Raw genomic sequence first — 6,977 nt, 5'->3', positions numbered from 1 at the left:
CTGTTCTGTCCACAGTCGTGTCTGTTCTGTCCACAGTAGTGTCTGTTCTGTCCACAGGTACAAGAAATTAGGCAGAACTGTGCTTGCCATGTTTATTCGGTCCATGAAATCACTGGGCTTTTGATGAAGTACTACCTGTTCATTCCCTTGGCCTTGCTACTTCAGTAAACAAACAAGCATTATGTAAAGAGAAAGAGCACCAAACAATCAGAGGGTGACACGCTGGCATTCGTCTCAGCTTTGTGTGATGTCTCCAAATTCCCACGGGAGAGTATGAGTGAATTATGAACTGCCTTGTGTTGTCCAGGTGGACTAGAGAAACAAATCCATAGACACAGTCATATGTGTGTAAGAAAGAGGCTTATTGAATATTGAGAAAACGTCCCAACTCAGTCCAGAGCAAGTCCATAAGTCCAATATTAGCCCATATGTCCGATACCAATCTATAAATTCTTCTTCAAACTCATGAAACACATGCAATGACACCGAATGTAGGAAGATCACAGGTCAGTGGGTGGAAAGCCTTGTAGATCCAGTGGTGTTGTAAGCATCTCAGCGCTGGCAGGGTCTCCACGTGGCTTCTCCAGGCCCAGGGTTCTGCGGCATCAGGGTAGGTCCATGTGGCTTCTCCTCGGGATGTCTCGCAGGGAGTGAGCAGAGAGAGAGTTTCCCACCTCCAGGAAGGAATATCAGATTTCCCAGAATTCTCAGGAGAAGGCCAGGCCCACGCAGAGGTCTCATTGGCCATGAGCCCATTGACAGAGTGGAGTCTACCCCTTCACTCTTAATCCTCGCAAATTGACACCAGATCATGTAACTACCGCATTCCTCGAGGTGCTCCAAGAACTACAAATATTATCAGAACCACTGCTGTAAGTTCAGCAGAAGTGGCAAGTGTTGTTTTCAAGCTGAGTATAATGCTGGGAGAGGTCTCTGTTTCTACTGTCTAACGGGCCTCCCTGGAAAGGGAGGGGCCCCTCCCCCAGTGAAGACATGCTGAGCACAGGCCACACAGCTGAGTAGGCTCCAACAAAGAAGAAGATTGCACGTGAGGACCCCAATCAAGAAATAAAATCAAAATAGCTTCAATAACAGTTATATAGGTTTTGCCAGGTATTATTTAGTACTTTTTCACTGTTATTTTTAAACTCTGATAACATAGCACAGTTTTAAGTACCTCTTGTATTATTCTCACTTAGGAATTAACTGTGTGAAATAATAAACTACCTTTTGGTATATAAATTTTTTTATACTTAAAGTGGTCATTAGGGCGTTGACTCAGCTGTTAAACCATTTTATTTTTAGAACCCTTATACTAACCCTAAACACGTTATCACGTAACACCTAACCCTAACTCTAACCCCAACCCTAAACTTATCCCTACACCAAACTCTAACCCTTAACTCAACCCTTATGATTTAACATTTGTTATCACTTAAAAACTTACCTAGCTCTAGCTCTATACCTAACCCTAACCCTGACCCATAACCATAACCCCGACTCTAACATTTTAAATTGGGAGTTAATACAACATATATCGTGTCATCCCCTAGTCGTGTCAAGCACTATTGTAGAACTGCTACCAGTTTCCTGTTAAAGGTTTCCATCCCACCACTGAGGTGTTTTTCAGGTAGCCAGGCTTGTCCTCCTGCGCAGAAATCCTTTGGAAATCAATCAGTTCTGATTCCTGGCTACCCCACGTGACGAGGTCAAGCTGCCCATAGGGGGGCCCCAGGTTGTCATCTCTGCAGGAGTGAGTCCCAGAATTTTCTTCCCCTCAGAATTGTGGTGAGGTGGGGCAGTGGGGCAGGACAGGAGGCAGTGAGGCGGGGAGGGAGCAGTCCAACTGCCAGACTTTGGGTTGGCAGCAGAGTGTTTAACTTCTGTGCCCCGGGCTCTTCCCAGATGGTCCCCACACCTCTTTAACTTCTGTGTAAGACAGTCAGTCAGTCAGCCAGCCTGTGGTTCTGAAACCACCGGCCCCAGGGCCCCACAGCTGGTTCTCATCAAGGGCTGTGGGAGCCTCAGACTTCAGCCACTGAGTCCACATCTCCCAGGCTCGCCTTGGGCGGCTACCACCCACCCAGAAGGGCCCGATGTTCAAGTCAGGCCTGGCCATCAACCTTCTGGTCCAGAATGCCTGTCTCTGAACACTTGGATCCCACAGCCAGGTGGATTTGATTGCCAGGATTGATGACAAATTCTTATTTATCAAAGTCTAGAGGCCCCTTCCCCGAGCCCCATAGCCGCAGCCTCTGCCGGCCCCCTGTGACTCCCTGTGGGAAGACTGGACAGGGAGAGGCAGCCTCAGTGACGTTGGGGGGAGGGGCACCACGGCCCTTCCTCCTTGTCCTCCAGAAGATAATGCGATGTTTTGTAATCATCAGAAAGAACGGGGAGCTGTGCTTTGCTGTGGCGTCTTCTAACTTGTTCTTGAAGACGAGGTCACACCCCCAAAGCCCACAGACTCTCAGGGTGATGCACTCCTGGTCACCAGCCCTGGGGGGAGGGGAGGAGAGGAGGGTGCCCAGCCCCCAGAGGCCCTGGGGCCCCTGCTGTCACCCCAGGGCCGCGTCATGCGTTCTTGCATCAGTCTGGCAGGACTTCGTGGGAGGAATTTATGCAGGGTCCCCCCCTGCTCTGTGGGCTGCGTTGGGGCGGTGGGGAGGATGTAACCAGGGCAGGTGTCACCCCAGAAGGGGAGGAGAGAATCCAGGTGGTGCCAGCTCCGGGCTGACTCCCGTGAGGTGAGGTCAGACCCGTGATGGACTTCCAAAGGTTTATGGAAAAGTGAATGACAAAACCGCGAGATTTCTATGAGCCTTTGAAGCCCCTACTACCTGCACCCCAATCTCTTTACCAGCCACCCCTCCTCTTCTCCACTAGGCTTGACACCTGCTCACAGATGCAGTGTCCACTGGGGAAGCGCCAGTCACCACGGCACAGTCACTGGTCCACAACAGTCAAGTCTCCCGTCCTCAGCCTCTCAGCCACATGGTCCCTTGGCCGCTGCCTGACAGTCCCATAGTCTCCTCTGCTCTGTGCCAGGGTCCCCTTGCAGCCGCAGCCTCTCCCCAGGGCTCCTGCTCCGTCCCAGGGTCTCCGGTCTCGGCCTGTCACTTTGGAGAGCGTGCGCTATGGCCCAGGGGTCTTTTTAAAGTTTTACTGGCACACGCTTCACGTGGCTTTCAGTTGGAGAGTTCAACCAATCAGGAAGAGCGGCGCCATCACCCCCATCTGGGTTCTAGCACTCTCCTTCTCAGCTCCCCGTTTCCCCCCACCCTCCAGCCAAACAACCAGGCTCAGCGCGTTTCTGAGACTGTACGGAGTGCTGGGAGTGGAGAGCTGCTGGCAGATTCGAACCGCTGACCCTGTGGGTCGCAGATGAACGCACAACCACTAGGCCACCAGGCTCCTTTAGCCAACCCCCCCCCCAAGGAACCCGTGACTGTCTTCACAGACCCCCATCCGGAACCGCATAGATAGAAAGCGTGAAGCAGAACAATAGCGATAACAACACAGTCAGACAGAGAAGGAGCTTGAGCTAGAGCAAGGCAGACAGTGGTCCTCGGGGGGCCAGGGGGTGGGGTGTCTCACTGCCACCTGACCGCACCTCAGCAGTTCTCTTCCCAGGGCCCTGCATGGCAGCAGGGCTGTGCACCCCCGTCTGTGGTCAGGGGTCATTTCATCCGAGGCTTCGTCCACAGTGCCAGGCCTCAGATGGCTTTCACCACGGAGGGTGGCCGGGCTGGGGCGGGGCAGACCACCATAGGCCACAAAGGGTCTGACTTGGCTCACTCCCCCATTAAAGTCGGGCTTACTCCTGCCTGTCAGCATGGTGGGGTCCCAGCCACAGGCCCAGAGGGGGACCCCTGGCAGCGGCCACTCCTCTGCTTCGGTCCCTGTGGGTTTGCCTGTCCTGTCATATCATAGGCGTGGTCACAGTGTGACGCTGGGGCTCAGGCTTCTTTCACTGGCTTAACGCTCCCAGGGGGGCCATGCAGGCGGGGCATGCTGCTGCTTCCCACGGGGAATCCTCGGGCCCCAGGAGCAGCCCCAGCCTGGCAGCTGGCACACTGGGGTTGGCCAGAGCTGAGACGGAAGTCCTGGGGGACCCTGGAGGGTGGGACGAGGGGACCAGGCACCTCTGGGTGCCCAGGGAAGGTGGTTGTCACTGACCCTCCCACTTGGAGAAGGTCGTGCGTGTCGCAGAGGTGCGTGTGTTACTCGGACCTATGCTGAGTGAGAGGAGGGTCAGTGGCACCTTCGCCGAGCTTGGCAGGGGGTGACCTGCAGGCCTGATCTTGGGAGGTATGACAGTGGAGGCAGAATCGCCCAGAGCCAGCATGGACAGCTGCCCCGAGCGAGCCAGCCAGGGAGGAGTCCTGGGGATGGGCAAAGTGACCAGGTATTGATGGGCTGTGGGGCTGACTTGGCACAGAGGAGAAGGGCGGGATGTGGGAGCATGGGAGGAGGCACAGGAACGGGGCAGAGGAAGAAGGCAAAGAGCCAGGAAGGGCTAGAGGGGCAGGAGAGGGCAGCAGTCCAGGAAGGGCTGTGTGTGTGCACATGGTGACCAAGGACTGCCACGGGGACATGACAGGCCAACTCACTACAACCGAACAAGCCAGGTCCCCCTGGCACAAAACCTAAGGCAGATGGACGGTTGGGGTCATTCCGTCCCTCTTGGAGCTTCCCAGAAAGCCTGGCCACTGTGGATGGCTACCGAGAAGACTTCCTGGAAGTTGGAATCCGGAAGGACTGGAGGTGGGGAGCAATTCGCCAGGGGGGCGGGCTGAGTTCCAGGGGCTAGCCAGAGCCGATGGCAGAGGTGGCACTGTGGCTGGCTAGTGTGGGTGCAGAATAGATGGGGGCTGGCCCCTGCTGGCTCCAGTGCTCTGCTCTAGGCAGCAGAACCACCTGGCTATAGGCTACTGATGGAGGGCAAGGGCAGTAGGGGGGAGACTCTCTATTGGAAGGTCAGCCGTAATCCCCAGCTGAGGGGTCCCCCAGGAAGCACTGTCACTCTCCGCAGACTGAGGCCCTGGCCCAGTCACTGTGGCTGTGGTGATGTCAGAGGTATGTTTATTGGGGTGTCAGGTTCTGTGACTTGGATGTCACACTGGGCGCAGTGAGCAGGGGCTGGCCACACCTTCGGTCTCAGCTGGAAGACTGAGTCACTGGCAGGCCCAGCGACTCCTGTGTGGTGGCCCAGTAGACCCGGCTCCTGGTAAAGGGTAGAGGGGTCCCCCGGGGTTGCCTCTGCTACCTTCTTTACCGGAGGAGAGCTGGTGGCCCAGGGGCTATGCGTGCGGCTGTACGTGATAGGCTGGGGCGGCTGTGGGGGGTAGGGTCTAGCATCCCACTTCCTCGGGAACCCAGCGGGTCAGTTCTACGGTGCAGATGGACTGGACTGCAGCAGCACGGAGGCGTCCTCACCTGGGGGGGCAGGAGGGACTCCAGGGCCCCGACAGGAGCAGAGGCCACGAGATGCAAGGGAATCCCAGACTAGTTTGTGCTTGCTGTGGATCTGTGGCGAACACTCTCACAGGGTGGTCACGACAGAGCTGTGGTCAACAACATGGGAAGACTGTTTTGCACTCTGGGTGAGTCAGCCTGTGCTCATCTTACATGACAGGTTTGGTGGCAACGTGGCTGGACCAGGATTCCCCCATGACGTGGCCTAGTGTAACAGAATCATGTGCGTGCTGGGAGCCGCTGGGAGAAGCCACGTACTCGTGGGACCATGGGGATGGAGTGCAGCCCCTGCCTCGGCCAGCCTACTGTTTCCTGTGGGGGGTGGGGTGGTGGCACGGGGGTCGGGGACTTACTTCAAACACACAGGTGGAGACTGTGACAACTTCTTCACCGCTTGCTGGTCAGGACCCCGCTGCACCTGGCTCTTCAACCTCGAGCTCTTTGGAGTTGAGCTGATGGCTGACTCTGGGAGCCCCCAGAGCCTGCCAACACCGTTCCCTGTCTGCCTCCTCTGCCTCCACCAACCATGGTGCTCCTGCTTCCTGGGCCCCGGTAGTTACATGAGTCAGGAGGGACCTCCGGCTCCACCCAGACCGGACTCTCCACTCCAACAACTCTGTGAGCAATCTCTTGATGGCGAGAGACAGGCCTAGCTGGTGTTGCTGCCCAGGTGGACACATCTTGCCTGTGGGCAGCCTCTGTGGCTCTGAACTGGGAAATGTCCCTGCTGTTTGCAGTTGCGTCTGGAGGGTCTGCTTGCCGCACCCTGCGGGTGGTGGGCTCTGCTTCCCATACTTCACGTCCCACCACTGCCAGCACCGACTCCTCCCAACCCCACACTCCTTCAGTGCCACTTGCCTCAAACCCGAATCCCAGGAGACAGCAGCCCAGCTGAGGGCCTGCTTCCCCAGTCTGCCCGCCAGTCGTGGCCAAAGGGCTGGGGACAGACATGCCTTGCTGAGCTGGCGAGGGAGGCCACTGGAGAGAGGAGTCGCGGTGCCAGCCTGCGTGGGTGCTGGAGGAGCCAGCCACCTGCTTGACCCAGGGCTTCTCGCTGCACATCCAGGCAGGCCATCGTGCTCAGCAGGGTGTCCAGGGGCTGTGGCCTTCTAGAAGGAGCTGGTATGCTGTGCTGGCGGGGGGTGGGGGTGGCGAGGAGGGAGGCGTGTCTTCTCTGAAGGGCAGTCTGCACCAGATTGTAGCGAACAACCAAATGCCCACTCAAGTACCCCTCTAAGAAAGACCTCACTGCCTGCCTCAAGGAACAGGGGACCAAATGGCCGTGAGCTTCACGCACGGGTCACACTCTTCCCAGGGGGCCAGTTCTCCTGCCCAGGGTGGGGCTCCTGCAATGGGCAGGCAGTGCCCAGGCCCCCCACAGGTCCACCCTGCACCTGCCTTGCTCAGAAATCCCTGCCATGTCTGCATCTGCTTCTGGGACAGACGCACAGGTTAAGGTGGGAGGGATGGGCATGGAGGGACTTGGGCTCGGGAGCTTT

Source organism: Tenrec ecaudatus, chromosome 12 (assembly GCF_050624435.1).
Source record: "Tenrec ecaudatus isolate mTenEca1 chromosome 12, mTenEca1.hap1, whole genome shotgun sequence".
Classification (NCBI taxonomy): Eukaryota; Metazoa; Chordata; class Mammalia; order Afrosoricida; family Tenrecidae; genus Tenrec; species Tenrec ecaudatus.
The sequence above is the reverse complement of the archived record's forward strand: the minus strand, read 5'-3'. Positions refer to the sequence as shown.